General features: G+C 45.4%; 14 non-coding genes and 1 pseudogene across 14 annotated transcripts; all 15 read left to right on the top strand.

The window, feature by feature from the left end:
• The first annotated feature begins 359 nt into the window (after nucleotides 1-359).
• Nucleotides 360-550, top strand: LOC141209929 (U2 spliceosomal RNA). The gene has a single exon (XR_012280115.1). It is a non-coding gene; the product is annotated as a U2 spliceosomal RNA (small nuclear RNA).
• Nucleotides 551-1648: 1098 nt separating this feature from the next.
• LOC141209660 (U2 spliceosomal RNA) lies at nucleotides 1649-1839 on the top strand. Its single transcript, XR_012279853.1, has one exon. It is a non-coding gene; the product is annotated as a U2 spliceosomal RNA (small nuclear RNA).
• Nucleotides 1840-2958: 1119 nt separating this feature from the next.
• On the top strand, nucleotides 2959-3149 carry LOC141210003 (U2 spliceosomal RNA). The gene has a single exon (XR_012280185.1). It is a non-coding gene; the product is annotated as a U2 spliceosomal RNA (small nuclear RNA).
• A 1125-nt stretch (nucleotides 3150-4274) lies between these two features.
• LOC141210002 (U2 spliceosomal RNA) lies at nucleotides 4275-4465 on the top strand. The gene has a single exon (XR_012280184.1). It is a non-coding gene; the product is annotated as a U2 spliceosomal RNA (small nuclear RNA).
• Nucleotides 4466-5586: 1121 nt separating this feature from the next.
• LOC141210472 (U2 spliceosomal RNA) lies at nucleotides 5587-5777 on the top strand. The gene has a single exon (XR_012280640.1). It is a non-coding gene; the product is annotated as a U2 spliceosomal RNA (small nuclear RNA).
• Nucleotides 5778-6902: 1125 nt separating this feature from the next.
• On the top strand, nucleotides 6903-7093 carry LOC141209659 (U2 spliceosomal RNA). Its single transcript, XR_012279852.1, has one exon. It is a non-coding gene; the product is annotated as a U2 spliceosomal RNA (small nuclear RNA).
• Nucleotides 7094-8213: 1120 nt separating this feature from the next.
• LOC141210176 (U2 spliceosomal RNA) lies at nucleotides 8214-8404 on the top strand. The gene has a single exon (XR_012280352.1). It is a non-coding gene; the product is annotated as a U2 spliceosomal RNA (small nuclear RNA).
• Nucleotides 8405-9523: 1119 nt separating this feature from the next.
• On the top strand, nucleotides 9524-9714 carry LOC141210270 (U2 spliceosomal RNA). The gene has a single exon (XR_012280443.1). It is a non-coding gene; the product is annotated as a U2 spliceosomal RNA (small nuclear RNA).
• Nucleotides 9715-10834: 1120 nt separating this feature from the next.
• LOC141210773 (U2 spliceosomal RNA) lies at nucleotides 10835-10950 on the top strand (annotated as a pseudogene).
• Nucleotides 10951-11474: 524 nt separating this feature from the next.
• On the top strand, nucleotides 11475-11656 carry LOC141210540 (U2 spliceosomal RNA). Its single transcript, XR_012280704.1, has one exon. It is a non-coding gene; the product is annotated as a U2 spliceosomal RNA (small nuclear RNA).
• Nucleotides 11657-12777: 1121 nt separating this feature from the next.
• On the top strand, nucleotides 12778-12968 carry LOC141209658 (U2 spliceosomal RNA). The gene has a single exon (XR_012279851.1). It is a non-coding gene; the product is annotated as a U2 spliceosomal RNA (small nuclear RNA).
• Nucleotides 12969-14088: 1120 nt separating this feature from the next.
• LOC141210328 (U2 spliceosomal RNA) lies at nucleotides 14089-14279 on the top strand. The gene has a single exon (XR_012280500.1). It is a non-coding gene; the product is annotated as a U2 spliceosomal RNA (small nuclear RNA).
• Nucleotides 14280-15402: 1123 nt separating this feature from the next.
• Nucleotides 15403-15593, top strand: LOC141209656 (U2 spliceosomal RNA). The gene has a single exon (XR_012279849.1). It is a non-coding gene; the product is annotated as a U2 spliceosomal RNA (small nuclear RNA).
• Nucleotides 15594-16713: 1120 nt separating this feature from the next.
• On the top strand, nucleotides 16714-16904 carry LOC141209655 (U2 spliceosomal RNA). Its single transcript, XR_012279848.1, has one exon. It is a non-coding gene; the product is annotated as a U2 spliceosomal RNA (small nuclear RNA).
• A 1123-nt stretch (nucleotides 16905-18027) lies between these two features.
• LOC141210327 (U2 spliceosomal RNA) lies at nucleotides 18028-18218 on the top strand. Its single transcript, XR_012280499.1, has one exon. It is a non-coding gene; the product is annotated as a U2 spliceosomal RNA (small nuclear RNA).
• Nucleotides 18219-18720: the final 502 nt, after the last annotated feature.

The following is an 18720-nucleotide window of genomic DNA, read 5'->3' as shown; positions in this document are numbered from 1 at the left end:
GCTGCTGGACAGCCAGCAGCAGCAGCAGCAGGAGAGGTAATTAATCAGCAACCCTCCTGCTAAGGGTAGACAGCTGCTCGTTCCACCCCCCCCCCCCCCGCCTTAATTGGTTCTCCTCCCTTCCAACGGTGTTGAGGCGGGTGGGAACAGCCAGGGGTTGAGGGTACTGTGCTAAAAGAGGTGGAGTTATGCAGATCTAAAACGCGTGGATTGCAGCAGCAGCAAGCCGAAAAGTGCAGGCATGTGAGGGATCTAGAGGTTGACAGCATGTCTTCTTAACGGGAGTCCAGGTGGCCATCTCCACAAATGGACTTTTCAGAATCCTTGGGTGGCACCGTAGTCGGAAACCAATTCTGGTTATCGCTTCTCGGCCTTTTGGCTAAGATCAAGTGTAGTATCTGTTCTTATCAGTTTAATATCTGATACGTCCCCTATCTGGGGACCATATATTAAATGGATTTTTAGAACAGGGAGGTGGAAAAAGAGCTTGCTCTGTCCACTCCACGCATTGACCTGGTATTGCAGTATCTCCAGGACCGGTGCACCCCTTCTTTAATGCAGTTTCTAAAATCAGAAAGAATTGAATTCAATGCTTTTTGTTCATTTTGCTTGTTTGTCGGATTTTGGGATGGACTCTTTGGCTTTGCTTTTCTTCTCCTCATTGGATTTTTCATGTTAAAAGTTGCAGAAGCCAGATGACAAGCTCATTTTGGTTCAACTTCAGCAACTGTGCATTACATTGCCATGTAATGTAATGTAATGCAATGCTATCTATCTAGCTCTCCCTCTATACTTCCTTTTGGATAAACAGACATATTAGGCAAGCATTTTGGAGCTTTCACCTAAATAACTACAGGTGGTGAGATAAGCTGCACAATATAATTGACCTTTCAGTATATTGTTGCACACACACCATCTATTTAGCAAATGCCCTTGTTATCAACAGCAGCCTTTTAAACTCACCTGAGCTAACAGGTATGTGAGCTGGTTACTCTGCTGCGCTTAAAATTTCTTTTTTGGTTTGCTACAATGCCTTTTCTGAAACGTTGTCTCCCTCTGCTGGAACACTGACTTCTTTCATTTAATGCCTGCAGACTATAAAAGAGAAACCAACCCAAAAAGTTTGGTTGATTAGTCTGTGGCATTCTTTTAAACTGTTGCTTATGGCGGTCTCTGTGAGCTTCTCAGTGACATTCAGCCATCCAGGTATCCCGCCTGCAGTAGACGGAATGTGGCAATGGAACGATGGCTGCGCGTGTCATAATAGGCTCTGAGCCTTTATATACCTGCGCACAGCAGCAGCCACCAGCAGCAGCAGCAGGAGAGGTAATTAATCAGCAACCCTCCTGCTAAGGGTAGACAGCTGCTCGTTCCACCCCCCCCCCCCCGCCTTAATTGGTTCTCCTCCCTTCCAACGGTGTTGAGGCGGGTGGGAACAGCCGGGGGTTGAGGGTACTGTGCTAAAAGAGGTGGAGTTATGCAGATCTAAAACGCGTGGATTGCAGCAGCAGCAAGCCGAAAAGTGCAGGCATGTGAGGGATCTAGAGGTTGACAGCATGTCTTCTTAACGGGAGTCCAGGTGGCCATCTCCACAAATGGACTTTTCAGAATCCTTGGGTGGCACCGTAGTCGGAAACCAATTCTGGTTATCGCTTCTCGGCCTTTTGGCTAAGATCAAGTGTAGTATCTGTTCTTATCAGTTTAATATCTGATACGTCCCCTATCTGGGGACCATATATTAAATGGATTTTTAGAACAGGGAGATGGAAAAAGAGCTTGCTCTGTCCACTCCACGCATTGACCTGGTATTGCAGTATCTCCAGGACCGGTGCACCCCTTCTTTAATGCAGTTTCTAAAATCAGAAAGAATTGAATTCAATGCTTTTTGTTCATTTTGCTTGTTTGTCGGATTTTGGGATGGACTCTTTGGCTTTGCTTTTCTTCTCCTCATTGGATTTTTCATGTTAAAAGTTGCAGAAGCCAGATGACAAGCTCATTTTGGTTCAACTTCAGCAACTGTGCATTGCATTGCCATGTAATGTAATGTAATGCAATGCTATCTATCTAGCTCTCCCTCTATACTTCCTTTTGGATAAACAGACATATTAGGCAAGCATTTTGGAGCTTTCACCTAAATAACTACAGGTGGTGAGATAAGCTGCACAATATAATTGACCTTTCAGTATATTGTTGCACACACACCATCTATTTAGCAAATGCCCTTGTTATCAACAGCAGCCTTTTAAACTCACCTGAGCTAACAGGTATGTGAGCTGGTTACTCTGCTGCGCTTAAAATTTCTTTTTTGGTTTGCTACAATGCCTTTTCTGAAACGTTGTCTCCCTCTGCTGGAACACTGACTTCTTTCATTTAATGCCTGCAGACTATAAAAGAGAAACCAACCCAAAAAGTTTGGTTGATTAGTCTGTGGCATTCTTTTAAACTGTTGCTTATGGCGGTCTCTGTGAGCTTCTCAGTGACATTCAGCCATCCAGGTATCCCGCCTGCAGTAGACGGAATGTGGCAATGGAACGCTGGCTGCGCGTGTCATAATAGGCTCTGAGCCTTTATATACCTGCGCACAGCAGCAGCCACCTTCAGTCTGCTGCTGGACAGCCAGCAGCAGCAGCAGCAGGAGAGGTAATTAATCAGCAACCCTCCTGCTAAGGGTAGACAGCTGCTCGTTCCACCCCCCCCCGCCTTAATTGGTTCTCCTCCCTTCCAACGGTGTTGAGGCGGGTGGGAACAGCCGGGGGTTGAGGGTACTGTGCTAAAAGAGGTGGAGTTATGCAGATCTAAAACGCGTGGATTGCAGCAGCAGCAAGCCGAAAAGTGCAGGCATGTGAGGGATCTAGAGGTTGACAGCATGTCTTCTTAACGGGAGTCCAGGTGGCCATCTCCACAAATGGACTTTTCAGAATCCTTGGGTGGCACCGTAGTCGGAAACCAATTCTGGTTATCGCTTCTCGGCCTTTTGGCTAAGATCAAGTGTAGTATCTGTTCTTATCAGTTTAATATCTGATACGTCCCCTATCTGGGGACCATATATTAAATGGATTTTTAGAACAGGGAGATGGAAAATGAGCTTGCTCTGTCCACTCCACGCATTGACCTGGTATTGCAGTATCTCCAGGACCGGTGCACCCCTTCTTTAATGCAGTTTCTAAAATCAGAAAGAATTGAATTCAATGCTTTTGTTCATTTTGCTTGTTTGTCGGATTTTGGGATGGACTCTTTGGCTTTGCTTTTCTTCTCCTCATTGGATTTTTCATGTTAAAAGTTGCAGAAGCCAGATGACAAGCTCATTTTGGTTCAACTTCAGCAACTGTGCATTGCATTGCCATGTAATGTAATGTAATGCAATGCTATCTATCTAGCTCTCCCTCTATACTTCCTTTTGGATAAACAGACATATTAGGCAAGCATTTTGGAGCTTTCACCTAAATAACTACAGGTGGTGAGATAAGCTGCACAATATAATTGACCTTTCAGTATATTGTTGCACACACACCATCTATTTAGCAAATGCCCTTGTTATCAACAGCAGCCTTTTAAACTCACCTGAGCTAACAGGTATGTGAGCTGGTTACTCTGCTGCGCTTAAAATTTCTTTTTTGGTTTGCTACAATGCCTTTTCTGAAACGTTGTCTCCCTCTGCTGGAACACTGACTTCTTTCATTTAATGCCTGCAGACTATAAAAGAGAACCAACCCAAAAAGTTTGGTTGATTAGTCTGTGGCATTCTTTTAAACTGTTGCTTATGGCGGTCTCTGTGAGCTTCTCAGTGACATTCAGCCATCCAGGTATCCCGCCTGCAGTAGACGGAATGTGGCAATGGAACGCTGGCTGCGCGTGTCATAATAGGCTCTGAGCCTTTATATACCTGCGCACAGCAGCAGCCACCTTCAGTCTGCTGCTGGACAGCCAGCAGCAGCAGCAGCAGGAGAGGTAATTAATCAGCAACCCTCCTGCTAAGGGTAGACAGCTGCTCGTTCCACCCCAGACCCCCCCCCCGCCTTAATTGGTTCTCCTCCCTTCCAACGGTGTTGAGGCGGGTGGGAACAGCCGGGGGTTGAGGGTACTGTGCTAAAAGAGGTGGAGTTATGCAGATCTAAAACGCGTGGATTGCAGCAGCAGCAAGCCGAAAAGTGCAGGCATGTGAGGGATCTAGAGGTTGACAGCATGTCTTCTTAACGGGAGTCCAGGTGGCCATCTCCACAAATGGACTTTTCAGAATCCTTGGGTGGCACCGTAGTCGGAAACCAATTCTGGTTATCGCTTCTCGGCCTTTTGGCTAAGATCAAGTGTAGTATCTGTTCTTATCAGTTTAATATCTGATACGTCCCCTATCTGGGGACCATATATTAAATGGATTTTTAGAACAGGGAGATGGAAAATGAGCTTGCTCTGTCCACTCCACGCATTGACCTGGTATTGCAGTATCTCCAGGACCGGTGCACCCCTTCTTTAATGCAGTTTCTAAAATCAGAAAGAATTGAATTCAATGCTTTTTGTTCATTTTGCTTGTTTGTCGGATTTTGGGATGGACTCTTTGGCTTTGCTTTTCTTCTCCTCATTGGATTTTTCACGTTAAAAGTTGCAGAAGCCAGATGACAAGCTCATTTTGGTTCAACTTCAGCAACTGTGCATTGCATTGCCATGTAATGTAATGTAATGCAATGCTATCTATCTAGCTCTCCCTCTATACTTCCTTTTGGATAAACAGACATATTAGGCAAGCATTTTGGAGCTTTCACCTAAATAACTACAGGTGGTGAGATAAGCTGCACAATATAATTGACCTTTCAGTATATTGTTGCACACACACCATCTATTTAGCAAATGCCCTTGTTATCAACAGCAGCCTTTTAAACTCACCTGAGCTAACAGGTATGTGAGCTGGTTACTCTGCTGCGCTTAAAATTTCTTTTTTGGTTTGCTACAATGCCTTTTCTGAAACGTTGTCTCCCTCTGCTGGAACACTGACTTCTTTCATTTAATGCCTGCAGACTATAAAAGAGAAACCAACCCAAAAAGTTTGGTTGATTAGTCTGTGGCATTCTTTTAAACTGTTGCTTATGGCGGTCTCTGTGAGCTTCTCAGTGACATTCAGCCATCCAGGTATCCCGCCTGCAGTAGACGGAATGTGGCAATGGAACGCTGGCTGCGCGTGTCATAATAGGCTCTGAGCCTTTATATACCTGCGCACAGCAGCAGCCACCTTCAGTCTGCTGCTGGACAGCCAGCAGCAGCAGCAGCAGGAGAGGTAATTAATCAGCAACCCTCCTGCTAAGGGTAGACAGCTGCTCGTTCCACCCCCCCCCCCGCCTTAATTGGTTCTCCTCCCTTCCAACGGTGTTGAGGCGGGTGGGAACAGCCGGGGGTTGAGGGTACTGTGCTAAAAGAGGTGGAGTTATGCAGATCTAAAACGCGTGGATTGCAGCAGCAGCAAGCCGAAAAGTGCAGGCATGTGAGGGATCTAGAGGTTGACAGCATGTCTTCTTAACGGGAGTCCAGGTGGCCATCTCCACAAATGGACTTTTCAGAATCCTTGGGTGGCACCGTAGTCGGAAACCAATTCTGGTTATCGCTTCTCGGCCTTTTGGCTAAGATCAAGAGTAGTATCTGTTCTTATCAGTTTAATATCTGATACGTCCCCTATCTGGGGACCATATATTAAATGGATTTTTAGAACAGGGAGATGGAAAAAGAGCTTGCTCTGTCCACTCCACGCATATACCTGGTATTGCAGTATCTCCAGGACCGGTGCACCCCTTCTTTAATGCAGTTTCTAAAATCAGAAAGAATTGAATTCAATGCTTTTTGTTCATTTTGCTTGTTTGTCGGATTTTGGGATGGACTCTTTGGCTTTGCTTTTCTTCTCCTCATTGGATTTTTCATGTTAAAAGTTGCAGAAGCCAGATGACAAGCTCATTTTGGTTCAACTTCAGCAACTGTGCATTGCATTGCCATGTAATGTAATGTAATGCAATGCTATCTATCTAGCTCTCCCTCTATACTTCATTTTGGATAAACAGACATATTAGGCAAGCATTTTGGAGCTTTCACCTAAATAACTACAGGTGGTGAGATAAGCTGCACAATATAATTGACCTTTCAGTATATTGTTGCACACACACCATCTATTTAGCAAATGCCCTTGTTATCAACAGCAGCCTTTTAAACTCACCTGAGCTAACAGGTATGTGAGCCGGTTACTCTGCTGCGCTTAAAATTTCTTTTTTGGTTTGCTACAATGCCTTTTCTGAAACGTTGTCTCCCTCTGCTGGAACACTGACTTCTTTCATTTAATGCCTGCAGACTATAAAAGAGAAACCAACCCAAAAAGTTTGGTTGATTAGTCTGTGGCATTCTTTTAAACTGTTGCTTATGGCGGTCTCTGTGAGCTTCTCAGTGACATTCAGCCATCCAGGTATCCCGCCTGCAGTAGACGGAATGTGGCAATGGAACGCTGGCTGCGCGTGTCATAATAGGCTCTGAGCCTTTATATACCTGCGCACAGCAGCAGCCACCTTCAGTCTGCTGCTGGACAGCCAGCAGCAGCAGCAGCAGGAGAGGTAATTAATCAGCAACCCTCCTGCTAAGGGTAGACAGCTGCTCGTTCCACCCCCCCCCCCCCCCGCCTTAATTGGTTCTCCTCCCTTCCAACGGTGTTGAGGCGGGTGGGAACAGCCGGGGGTTGAGGGTACTGTGCTAAAAGAGGTGGAGTTATGCAGATCTAAAACGCGTGGATTGCAGCAGCAGCAAGCCGAAAAGTGCAGGCATGTGAGGGATCTAGAGGTTGACAGCATGTCTTCTTAACGGGAGTCCAGGTGGCCATCTCCACAAATGGACTTTTCAGAATCCTTGGGTGGCACCGTAGTCGGAAACCAATTCTGGTTATCGCTTCTCGGCCTTTTGGCTAAGATCAAGTGTAGTATCTGTTCTTATCAGTTTAATATCTGATACGTCCCCTATCTGGGGACCATATATTAAATGGATTTTTAGAACAGGGAGATGGAAAAAGAGCTTGCTCTGTCCACTCCACGCATTGACCTGGTATTGCAGTATCTCCAGGACCGGTGCACCCCTTCTTTAATGCAGTTTCTAAAATCAGAAAGAATTGAATTCAATGCTTTTTGTTCATTTTGCTTGTTTGTCGGATTTTGGGATGGACTCTTTGGCTTTGCTTTTCTTCTCCTCATTGGATTTTTCATGTTAAAAGTTGCAGAAGCCAGATGACAAGCTCATTTTGGTTCAACTTCAGCAACTGTGCATTGCATTGCCATGTAATGTAATGTAATGCAATGCTATCTATCTAGCTCTCCCTCTATACTTCCTTTTGGATAAACAGACATATTAGGCAAGCATTTTGGAGCTTTCACCTAAATAACTACAGGTGGTGAGATAAGCTGCACAATATAATTGACCTTTCAGTATATTGTTGCACACACACCATCTATTTAGCAAATGCCCTTGTTATCAACAGCAGCCTTTTAAACTCACCTGAGCTAACAGGTATGTGAGCTGGTTACTCTGCTGCGCTTAAAATTTCTTTTTTGGTTTGCTACAATGCCTTTTCTGAAACGTTGTCTCCCTCTGCTGGAACACTGACTTCTTTCATTTAATGCCTGCAGACTATAAAAGAGAAACCAACCCAAAAAGTTTGGTTGATTAGTCTGTGGCATTCTTTTAAACTGTTGCTTATGGCGGCCTCTGTGAGCTTCTCAGTGACATTCAGCCATCCAGGTATCCCACCTGCAGTAGACGGAATGTGGCAATGGAACGCTGGCTGCGCGTGTCATAATAGGCTCTGAGCCTTTATATATCTGCGCACAGCAGCAGCCACCTTCAGTCTGCTGCTGGACAGCCAGCAGCAGCAGCAGCAGGAGAGGTAATTAATCAGCAACCCTCCTGCTAAGGGTAGACAGCTGCTCGTTCCACCCCCCCCCCGCCTTAATTGGTTCTCCTCCCTTCCAACGGTGTTGAGGCGGGTGGGAACAGCCGGGGGTTGAGGGTACTGTGCTAAAAGAGGTGGAGTTATGCAGATCTAAAACGCGTGGATTGCAGCAGCAGCAAGCCGAAAAGTGCAGGCATGTGAGGGATCTAGAGGTTGACAGCATGTCTTCTTAACGGGAGTCCAGGTGGCCATCTCCACAAATGGACTTTTCAGAATCCTTGGGTGGCACCGTAGTCGGAAACCAATTCTGGTTATCGCTTCTCGGCCTTTTGGCTAAGATCAAGTGTAGTATCTGTTCTTATCAGTTTAATATCTGATACGTCCCCTATCTGGGGACCATATATTAAATGGATTTTTAGAACAGGGAGATGGAAAAAGAGCTTGCTCTGTCCACTCCACGCATTGACCTGGTATTGAAGTATCTCCAGGACCGGTGCACCCCTTCTTTAATGCAGTTTCTAAAATCAGAAAGAATTGAATTCAATGCTTTTTGTTCATTTTGCTTGTTTGTCGGATTTTGGGATGGACTCTTTGGCTTTGCTTTTCTTCTCCTCATTGGATTTTTCATGTTAAAAGTTGCAGAAGCCAGATGACATGCTCATTTTGGTTCAACTTCAGCAACTGTGCATTGCATTGCCATGTAATGTAATGTAATGCAATGCTATCTATCTAGCTCTCCCTCTATACTTCCTTTTGGATAAACAGACATATTAGGCAAGCATTTTGGAGCTTTCACCTAAATAACTACAGGTGGTGAGATAAGCTGCACAATATAATTGACCTTTCAGTATATTGTTGCACACACACCATCTATTTAGCAAATGCCCTTGTTATCAACAGCAGCCTTTTAAACTCACCTGAGCTAACAGGTATGTGAGCTGGTTACTCTGCTGCGCTTAAAATTTCTTTTTTGGTTTGCTACAATGCCTTTTCTGAAACGTTGTCTCCCTCTGCTGGAACACTGACTTCTTTCATTTAATGCCTGCAGACTATAAAAGAGAAACCAACCCAAAAAGTTTGGTTGATTAGTCTGTGGCATTCTTTTAAACTGTTGCTTATGGCGGTCTCTGTGAGCTTCTCAGTGACATTCAGCCATCCAGGTATCCCGCCTGCAGTAGACGGAATGTGGCAATGGAACGCTGGCTGCGCGTGTCATAATAGGCTCTGAGCCTTTATATACCTGCGCACAGCAGCAGCCACCTTCAGTCTGCTGCTGGACAGCCAGCAGCAGCAGCAGCAGGAGAGGTAATTAATCAGCAACCCTCCTGCTAAGGGTAGACAGCTGCTCGTTCCACCCCCCCCCGCCTTAATTGGTTCTCCTCCCTTCCAACGGTGTTGAGGCGGGTGGGAACAGCCGGGGGTTGAGGGTACTGTGCTAAAAGAGGTGGAGTTATGCAGATCTAAAACGCGTGGATTGCAGCAGCAGCAAGCCGAAAAGTCCAGGCATGTGAGGGATCTAGAGGTTGACAGCATGTCTTCTTAACGGGAGTCCAGGTGGCCATCTCCACAAATGGACTTTTCAGAATCCTTGGGTGGCACCGTAGTCGGAAACCAATTCTGGTTATCGCTTCTCGGCCTTTTGGCTAAGATCAAGTGTAGTATCTGTTCTTATCAGTTCAATATCTGATACGTCCCCTATCTGGGGACCATATATTAAATGGATTTTTAGAACAGGGAGATGGAAAAAGAGCTTGCTCTGTCCACTCCACGCATTGACCTGGTATTGCAGTATCTCCAGGACCGGTGCACCCCTTCTTTAATGCAGTTTCTAAAATCAGAAAGAATTGAATTCAATGCTTTTTGTTCATTTTGCTTGTTTGTCGGATTTTGGGATGGACTCTTTGGCTTTGCTTTTCTTCTCCTCATTGGATTTTTCATGTTAAAAGTTGCAGAAGCCAGATGACAAGCTCATTTTGGTTCAACTTCAGCAACTGTGCATTGCATTGCCATGTAATGTAATGTAATGCAATGCTATCTATCTAGCTCTCCCTCTATACTTCCTTTTGGATAAACAGACATATTAGGCAAGCATTTTGGAGCTTTCACCTAAATAACTACAGGTGGTGAGATAAGCTGCACAATATAATTGACCTTTCAGTATATTGTTGCACACACACCATCTATTTAGCAAATGCCCTTGTTATCAACAGCAGCCTTTTAATCTCACCTGAGCTAACAGGTATGTGAGCTGGTTACTCTGCTGCGCTTAAAATTTCTTTTTTGGTTTGCTACAATGCCTTTTCTGAAACGTTGTCTCCCTCTGCTGGAACACTGACTTCTTTCATTTAATGCCTGCAGACTATAAAAGAGAAACCAACCCAAAAAGTTTGGTTGATTAGTCTGTGGCATTCTTTTAAACTGTTGCTTATGGCGGTCTCTGTGAGCTTCTCAGTGACATTCAGCCATCCAGGTATCCCGCCTGCAGTAGACGGAATGTGGCAATGGAACGCTGGCTGCGCGTGTCATAATAGGCTCTGAGCCTTTATATACCTGCGCACAGCAGCAGCCACCTTCAGTCTGCTGCTGGACAGCCAGCAGCAGCAGCAGCAGGAGAGGTAATTAATCAGCAACCCTCCTGCTAAGGGTAGACAGCTGCTCGTTCCACCCCCCCCCCGCCTTAATTGGTTCTCCTCCCTTCCAACGGTGTTGAGGCGGGTGGGAACAGCCGGGGGTTGAGGGTACTGTGCTAAAAGAGGTGGAGTTATGCAGATCTAAAACGCGTGGATTGCAGCAGCAGCAAGCCGAAAAGTGCAGGCATGTGAGGGATCTAGAGGTTGACAGCATGTCTTCTTAACGGGAGTCCAGGTGGCCATCTCCACAAATGGACTTTTCAGAATACTTCGGTGGCACCGTAGTCGGAAACCAATTCTGGTTATCGCTTCTCGGCCTTTTGGCTAAGATCAAGTGTAGTATCTTTTGAAAAGGCAGTTTTGTCCTTGGGCTGCCCTAGTAAATTGATGCATATTACACACTGGTTTGGTGCACTTGTTAGTACGCCAGGTGGCTCATAGAGTTATCTGATGGAAAACATGGCCCTCCAGGATCGAAGTCACTAGGCTGGGTAAGTGTGAGGGCTTTGGAGCAATGTGCCCCAGGAGTAGGCGCCCTGGTGGGAGTCCAAGCTTACTGGGACTGGGAACCCCAGAAAGACTTGGCTTCGTAGCACGCCGCACCTTTGCCAATCATACTTTCTGAGCAACCCCCCCTATTCCTGGCCTCCGGGCTAGGAAGGGGAATTTTTATAAACCCGGTCGGAGGTCCGGTCAGCTTTGGGCTGAGAAACCAACACAGGCTCCAGCTCCACTAGGGTGGCAGCCTAGATGGAAGCTGGGAGCACGAAAACGGCTCTTCTCCGGCTTCGGCTAGGGAGAGCATCGGAGATCCCTGACCCTCGCTGTGGCCTTCTGGCTCGGAGGGATGGGGATGGTTTATTGGGGACCCTCTCTTCCGAGAAGGGTCCACATGAATCCTCGCATCGTGCGCTGTTTTGGTGTGACTTCGGTCACATTTTTCAGTGCCTTGGATGCAGCTTCAATCAAAAAATCTGTTCTTATCAGTTTAATATCTGATACGTCCCCTATCTGGGGACCATATATTAAATGGATTTTTAGAACAGGGAGATGGAAAAAGAGCTTGCTCTGTCCACTCCACGCATTGACCTGGTATTGCAGTATCTCCAGGACCGGTGCACCCCTTCTTTAATGCAGTTTCTAAAATCAGAAAGAATTGAATTCAATGCTTTTTGTTCATTTTGCTTGTTTGTCGGATTTTGGGATGGACTCTTTGGCTTTGCTTTTCTTCTCCTCATTGGATTTTTCATGTTAAAAGTTGCAGAAGCCAGATTACAAGCTCATTTTGGTTCAACTTCAGCAACTGTGCATTGCATTGCCATGTAATGTAATGTAATGCAATGCTATCTATCTAGCTCTCCCTCTATACTTCCTTTTGGATAAACAGACATATTAGGCAAGCATTTTGGAGCTTTCACCTAAATAACTACAGGTGGTGAGATAAGCTGCACAATATAATTGACCTTTCAGTATATTGTTGCACACACACCATCTATTTAGCAAATGCCCTTGTTATCAACAGCAGCCTTTTAAACTCACCTGAGCTAACAGGTATGTGAGCTGGTTACTCTGCTGCGCTTAAAATTTCTTTTTTGGTTTGCTACAATGCCTTTTCTGAAACGTTGTCTCCCTCTGCTGGAACACTGACTTCTTTCATTTAATGCCTGCAGACTATAAAAGAGAAACCAACCCAAAAAGTTTGGTTGATTAGTCTGTGGCATTCTTTTAAACTGTTGCTTATGGCGGTCTCTGTGAGCTTCTCAGTGACATTCAGCCATCCAGGTATCCCGCCTGCAGTAGACGGAATGTGGCAATGGAACGCTGGCTGCGCGTGTCATAATAGGCTCTGAGCCTTTATATACCTGCGCACAGCAGCAGCCACCTTCAGTCTGCTGCTGGACAGCCAGCAGCAGCAGCAGCAGGAGAGGTAATTAATCAGCAACCCTCCTGCTAAGGGTAGACAGCTGCTCGTTCCACCCCCCCCCCCGCCTTAATTGGTTCTCCTCCCTTCCAACGGTGTTGAGGCGGGTGGGAACAGCCGGGGGTTGAGGGTACTGTGCTAAAAGAGGTGGAGTTATGCAGATCTAAAACGCGTGGATTGCAGCAGCAGCAAGCCGAAAAGTGCAGGCATGTGAGGGATCTAGAGGTTGACAGCATGTCTTCTTAACGGGAGTCCAGGTGGCCATCTCCACAAATGGACTTTTCAGAATCCTTGGGTGGCACCGTAGTCGGAAACCAATTCTGGTTATCGCTTCTCGGCCTTTTGGCTAAGATCAAGTGTAGTATCTGTTCTTATCAGTTTAATATCTGATACGTCCCCTATCTGGGGACCATATATTAAATGGATTTTTAGAACAGGGAGATGGAAAAAGAGCTTGCTCTGTCCACTCCACGCATTGACCTGGTATTGCAGTATCTCCAGGACCGGTGCACCCCTTCTTTAATGCAGTTTCTAAAATCAGAAAGAATTGAATTCAATGCTTTTTGTTCATTTTGCTTGTTTGTCGGATTTTGGGATGGACTCTTTGGCTTTGCTTTTCTTCTCCTCATTGGATTTTTCATGTTAAAAGTTGCAGAAGCCAGATGACAAGCTCATTTTGGTTCAACTTCAGCAACTGTGCATTGCATTGCCATGTAATGTAATGTAATGCAATGCTATCTATCTAGCTCTCCCTCTATACTTCCTTTTGGATAAACAGACATATTAGGCAAGCATTTTGGAGCTTTCACCTAAATAACTACAGGTGGTGAGATAAGCTGCACAATATAATTGACCTTTCAGTATATTGTTGCACACACACCATCTATTTAGCAAATGCCCTTGTTATCAACAGCAGCCTTTTAAACTCACCTGAGCTAACAGGTATGTGAGCTGGTTACTCTGCTGCACTTAAAATTTCTTTTTTGGTTTGCTACAATGCCTTTTCTGAAACGTTGTCTCCCTCTGCTGGAACACTGACTTCTTTCATTTAATGCCTGCAGACTATAAAAGAGAAACCAACCCAAAAAGTTTGGTTGATTAGTCTGTGGCATTCTTTTAAACTGTTGCTTATGGCGGTCTCTGTGAGCTTCTCAGTGACATTCAGCCATCCAGGTATCCCGCCTGCAGTAGACGGAATGTGGCAATGGAACGCTGGCTGCGCGTGTCATAATAGGCTCTGAGCCTTTATATACCTGCGCACAGCAGCAGCCACCTTCAGTCTGCTGCTGGACAGCCAGCAGCAGCAGCAGCAGGAGAGGTAATTAATCAGCAACCCTCCTGCTAAGGGTAGACAGCTGCTCGTTCCACCCCCCCCCCGCCTTAATTGGTTCTCCTCCCTTCCAACGGTGTTGAGACGGGTGGGAACAGCCGGGGGTTGAGGGTACTGTGCTAAAAGAGGTGGAGTTATGCAGATCTAAAACGCGTGGATTGCAGCAGCAGCAAGCCGAAAAGTGCAGGCATGTGAGGGATCTAGAGGTTGACAGCATGTCTTCTTAACGGGAGTCCAGGTGGCCATCTCCACAAATGGACTTTTCAGAATCCTTGGGTGGCACCGTAGTCGGAAACCAATTCTGGTTATCGCTTCTCGGCCTTTTGGCTAAGATCAAGTGTAGTATCTGTTCTTATCAGTTTAATATCTGACACGTCCCCTATCTGGGGACCATATATTAAATGGATTTTTAGAACAGGGAGATGGAAAAAGAGCTTGCTCTGTCCACTCCACGCATTGACCTGGTATTGCAGTATCTCCAGGACCGGTGCACCCCTTCTTTAATGCAGTTTCTAAAATCAGAAAGAATTGAATTCAATGCTTTTTGTTCATTTTGCTTGTTTGTCGGATTTTGGGATGGACTCTTTGGCTTTGCTTTTCTTCTCCTCATTGGATTTTTCATGTTAAAAGTTGCAGAAGCCAGATGACAAGCTCATTTTGGTTCAACTTCAGCAACTGTGCATTGCATTGCCATGTAATGTAATGTAATGCAATGCTATCTATCTAGCTCTCCCTCTATACTTCCTTTTGGATAAACAGACATATTAGGCAAGCATTTTGGAGCTTTCACCTAAATAACTACAGGTGGTGAGATAAGCTGCACAATATAATTGACCTTTCAGTATATTGTTGCACACACACCATCTATTTAGCAAATGCCCTTGTTATCAACAGCAGCCTTTTAAACTCACCTGAGCTAACAGGTATGTGAGCTGGTTACTCTGCTGCGCTTAAAATTTCTTTTTTGGTTTGCTACAATGCCTTTTCTGAAATGTTGTCTCCCTCTGCTGGAACACTGACTTCTTTCATTTAATGCCTGCAGACTATAAAAGAGAAACCAACCCAAAAAGTTTGGTTGATTAGTCTGTGGCATTCTTTTAAACTGTTGCTTATGGCGGTCTCTGTGAGCTTCTCAGTGACATTCAGCCATCCAGGTATCCCGCCTGCAGTAGACGGAATGTGGCAATGGAACGCTGGCTGCGCGTGTCATAATAGGCTCTGAGCCTTTATATACCTGCGCACAGCAGCAGCCACCTTCAGTCTGCTGCTGGACAGCCAGCAGCAGCAGCAGCAGGAGAGGTAATTAATCAGCAACCCTCCTGCTAAGGGTGGACAGCTGCTCGTTCCACCCCCCCCCCCCCGCCTTAATTGGTTCTCCTCCCTTCCAACGGTGTTGAGGCGGGTGGGAACAGCCGGGGGTTGAGGGTACTGTGCTAAAAGAGGTGGAGTTATGCAGATCTAAAACGCGTGGATTGCAGCAGCAGCAAGCCGAAAAGTGCAGGCATGTGAGGGATCTAGAGGTTGACAGCATGTCTTCTTAACGGGAGTCCAGGTGGCCATCTCCACAAATGGACTTTTCAGAATCCTTGGGTGGCACCGTAGTCGGAAACCAATTCTGGTTATCGCTTCTCGGCCTTTTGGCTAAGATCAAGTGTAGTATCTGTTCTTATCAGTTTAATATCTGATACGTCCCCTATCTGGGGACCATATATTAAATGGATTTTTAGAACAGGGAGATGGAAAAAGAGCTTGCTCTGTCCACTCCACGCATTGACCTGGTATTGCAGTATCTCCAGGACCGGTGCACCCCTTCTTTAATGCAGTTTCTAAAATCAGAAAGAATTGAATTCAATGCTTTTTGTTCATTTTGCTTGTTTGTCGGATTTTGGGATGGACTCTTTGGCTTTGCTTTTCTTCTCCTCATTGGATTTTTCATGTTAAAAGTTGCAGAAGCCAGATGACAAGCTCATTTTGGTTCAACTTCAGCAACTGTGCATTGCATTGCCATGTAATGTAATGTAATGCAATGCTATCTATCTAGCTCTCCCTCTATACTTCCTTTTGGATAAACAGACATATTAGGCAAGCATTTTGGAGCTTTCACCTAAATAACTACAGGTGGTGAGATAAGCTGCACAATATAATTGACCTTTCAGTATATTGTTGCACACACACCATCTATTTAGCAAATGCCCTTGTTATCAACAGCAGCCTTTTAAACTCACCTGAGCTAACAGGTATGTGAGCTGGTTACTCTGCTGCGCTTAAAATTTCTTTTTTGGTTTGCTACAATGCCTTTTCTGAAACGTTGTCTCCCTCTGCTGGAACACTGACTTCTTTCATTTAATGCCTGCAGACTATAAAAGAGAAACCAACCCAAAAAGTTTGGTTGATTAGTCTGTGGCATTCTTTTAAACTGTTGCTTATGGCGGTCTCTGTGAGCTTCTCAGTGACATTCAGCCATCCAGGTATCCCGCCTGCAGTAGACGGAATGTGGCAATGGAACGCTGGCTGCGCGTGTCATAATAGGCTCTGAGCCTTTATATACCTGCGCACAGCAGCAGCCACCTTCAGTCTGCTGCTGGACAGCCAGCAGCAGCAGCAGCAGGAGAGGTAATTAATCAGCAACCCTCCTGCTAAGGGTAGACAGCTGCTCGTTCCACCCCCCCCCCGCCTTAATTGGTTCTCCTCCCTTCCAACGGTGTTGAGACGGGTGGGAACAGCCGGGGGTTGAGGGTACTGTGCTAAAAGAGGTGGAGTTATGCAGATCTAAAACGCGTGGATTGCAGCAGCAGCAAGCCGAAAAGTGCAGGCATGTGAGGGATCTAGAGGTTGACAGCATGTCTTCTTAACGGGAGTCCAGGTGGCCATCTCCACAAATGGACTTTTCAGAATCCTTGGGTGGCACCGTAGTCGGAAACCAATTCTGGTTATCGCTTCTCGGCCTTTTGGCTAAGATCAAGTGTAGTATCTGTTCTTATCAGTTTAATATCTGATACGTCCCCTATCTGGGGACCATATATTAAATGGATTTTTAGAACAGGGAGATGGAAAAAGAGCTTGCTCTGTCCACTCCACGCATTGACCTGGTATTGCAGTATCTCCAGGACCGGTGCACCCCTTCTTTAATGCAGTTTCTAAAATCAGAAAGAATTGAATTCAATGCTTTTTGTTCATTTTGCTTGTTTGTCGGATTTTGGGATGGACTCTTTGGCTTTGCTTTTCTTCTCCTCATTGGATTTTTCATGTTAAAAGTTGCAGAAGCCAGATGACAAGCTCATTTTGGTTCAACTTCAGCAACTGTGCATTGCATTGCCATGTAATGTAATGTAATGCAATGCTATCTATCTAGCTCTCCCTCTATACTTCCTTTTGGATAAACAGACATATTAGGCAAGCATTTTGGAGCTTTCACCTAAATAACTACAGGTGGTGAGATAAGCTGCACAATATAATTGACCTTTCAGTATATTGTTGCACACACACCATCTATTTAGCAAATGCCCTTGTTATCAACAGCAGCCTTTTAAACTCACCTGAGCTAACAGGTATGTGAGCTGGTTACTCTGCTGCGCTTAAAATTTCTTTTTTGGTTTGCTACAATGCCTTTTCTGAAACGTTGTCTCCCTCTGCTGGAACACTGACTTCTTTCATTTAATGCCTGCAGACTATAAAAGAGAAACCAACCCAAAAAGTTTGGTTGATTAGTCTGTGGCATTCTTTTAAACTGTTGCTTATGGCGGTCTCTGTGAGCTTCTCAGTGACATTCAGCCATCCAGGTATCCCGCCTGCAGTAGACGGAATGTGGCAATGGAACGCTGGCTGCGCGTGTCATAATAGGCTCTGAGCCTTTATATACCTGCGCACAGCAGCAGCCACCTTCAGTCTGCTGCTGGACAGCCAGCAGCAGCAGCAGCAGGAGAGGTAATTAATCAGCAACCCTCCTGCTAAGGGTAGACAGCTGCTCGTTCCACCCCCCCCCCCCCGCCTTAATTGGTTCTCCTCCCTTCCAACGGTGTTGAGACGGGTGGGAACAGCCGGGGGTTGAGGGTACTGTGCTAAAAGAGGTGGAGTTATGCAGATCTAAAACGCGTGGATTGCAGCAGCAGCAAGCCGAAAAGTGCAGGCATGTGAGGGATCTAGAGGTTGACAGCATGTCTTCTTAACGGGAGTCCAGGTGGCCATCTCCACAAATGGACTTTTCAGAATCCTTGGGTGGCACCGTAGTCGGAAACCAATTCTGGTTATCGCTTCTCGGCCTTTTGGCTAAGATCAAGTGTAGTATCTGTTCTTATCAGTTTAATATCTGACACGTCCCCTATCTGGGGACCATATATTAAATGGATTTTTAGAACAGGGAGATGGAAAAAGAGCTTGCTCTGTCCACTCCACGCATTGACCTGGTATTGCAGTATCTCCAGGACCGGTGCACCCCTTCTTTAATGCAGTTTCTAAAATCAGAAAGAATTGAATTCAATGCTTTTTGTTCATTTTGCTTGTTTGTCGGATTTTGGGATGGACTCTTTGGCTTTGCTTTTCTTCTCCTCATTGGATTTTTCATGTTAAAAGTTGCAGAAGCCAGATGACAAGCTCATTTTGGTTCAACTTCAGCAACTGTGCATTGCATTGCCATGTAATGTAATGTAATGCAATGCTATCTATCTAGCTCTCCCTCTATACTTCCTTTTGGATAAACAGACATATTAGGCAAGCATTTTGGAGCTTTCACCTAAATAACTACAGGTGGTGAGATAAGCTGCACAATATAATTGACCTTTCAGTATATTGTTGCACACACACCATCTATTTAGCAAATGCCCTTGTTATCAACAGCAGCCTTTTAAACTCACCTGAGCTAACAGGTATGTGAGCTGGTTACTCTGCTGCGCTTAAAATTTCTTTTTTGGTTTGCTACAATGCCTTTTCTGAAACGTTGTCT

The sequence above is a fragment of the Phyllobates terribilis genome, unplaced genomic scaffold (genome assembly GCF_046119375.1).
Source record: "Phyllobates terribilis strain yellow unplaced genomic scaffold, ASM4611937v1 Scaffold_169__1_contigs__length_4117513, whole genome shotgun sequence".
NCBI lineage: Eukaryota > Metazoa > Chordata > Amphibia > Anura > Dendrobatidae > Phyllobates > Phyllobates terribilis.
The sequence above is the reverse complement of the archived record's forward strand: the minus strand, read 5'-3'. Positions and strand labels throughout refer to the sequence as shown.